The sequence below is a fragment of the Procambarus clarkii genome, chromosome 6 (genome assembly GCF_040958095.1).
Source record: "Procambarus clarkii isolate CNS0578487 chromosome 6, FALCON_Pclarkii_2.0, whole genome shotgun sequence".
NCBI classification, from domain to species: domain Eukaryota; kingdom Metazoa; phylum Arthropoda; class Malacostraca; order Decapoda; family Cambaridae; genus Procambarus; species Procambarus clarkii.
Genome location: NC_091155.1, coordinates 10158064 through 10159867, shown reverse-complemented (window position 1 = coordinate 10159867; position 1804 = coordinate 10158064).

The window sequence follows — 1804 nt, the reverse complement described above, 5'->3', positions numbered from 1 at the left end:
ACTAACTCTGCTTTCAGACAACACTCAGCTCCTTTGTTTAAATCCCTAAACTTGCTAAATATTAACTCCCTCCACACATTCTCTTGTGTCAACTACATTTACAAAACCCTGTTCTTAAATGCAAACCATGCTCTGAAACTCTCCCTGGACAGATGTAATAGGACCCATTATCACCACACCAGAAATAAATATCTCTTTGATATCCCCAGGGTCAAACTTAATCTGTGTAAACACTCTATGCAAATTAAGGGACCTAGTCTATGGAACTCACTCCCTAGTGAATTGAAAAACTGTAAAACTTTTGCCTTATTTAAAAGCAAAACCAAAAAGTACCTAACTTCATCTTCTTAGTTTCCTACACTGAGCTTTAAATTTGCTCTGTACCTAGTGTTACCCAATCTCCTAATTTTTACGTAATATCAAACAACTTTATCATTGTGTTCATTGCTGTCTTCTTTTATGTGCTAGCCATATGCTGTATTGTGACTACCAATTTTTGTCAACTACCATTCAAGCTGTCATTGCAATCAATTTTTGTCAATTACCATTCAAGCTGTCATTGCAATCAATCTTAGCTACCTATGTGCTTTAATATACTGTACCTACAATTTTCTCTCATCTTTTTTTCATTTCATGTAATCTGTTATCATTTTTTTGTCTATAAATTTTGCAAGTATTTACCTCCTTAAAATTTTCTTAGACTAAGGACCTGCCCGAAACGCTGCGCGTACTAGTGGCTTTACAAGACTGTAATTACCATATTTGTATCCTCACATTCCTTATGTACATTCTTGTATATGCATAAATAAATAAATAAATAAATAAATAAATCCTGCTCTGAAACTCTCCCTGGACAGATGTAATAGGACCCATTATCACCACACCAGAAATAAATATCTCATTGATATCCCCAGAGTTAAACTTAATCTGTGTAAACACTCTATGCAAATAAAGGGACCCAGTCTATGGAACTCACTCCCTATTGAATTGAAAAGCTGTCCAACTTTTGCATCATTCAAAAACAAAACTAAAAAGTACCTAATTTCATCTTCATAGTTTTTTACCTTTTGCGCTAAAATTGCACTGTATCTATTGCTACCCAATCTCCCAATCTTTATGTACCCAATCTGAACATCTTTACCATTGTAATAATTGCTGTCTTCTTATATGTGCTATCAATTTGCTGTATGGTGCCTATTAATCTTATTTAATTTAGCAATCAAGCTGTCAATGTTATCAATCAGAGCTTTAATATACCAATGTGCTTTAATATACTTACTAATCTCTCTCATCACATGTTTTTCTTGCAATGTATCTGTTATCTTTTTATTAATTCTGCTAGAATTTACCTACTTAAAATTATCTGTTAGATTAAGTACCTGCCCGAAACGCTGCGCGTACTAGTGGTTTTACAAGATTGTAAATACTATGCTATGTATTCTCTCAACCCAATGTACCTTCTTGTATATAAATAAATAAATAAATATATATATATATATATATATATATATATATATATAAATATATATATATATAAATATATATATATATATATAAATATATATATATATAAATATATATATATATATATATATATATATATATATATATATATATATATATATATATATATATATATATATATATAAATATATATATATATATTATATATATTATATATATAATATATATATATATATATATATATATATATATATATACATATATATATATATATATATATATATACATATATATATATACATATATATATATATATATACATATATATATATACATATAT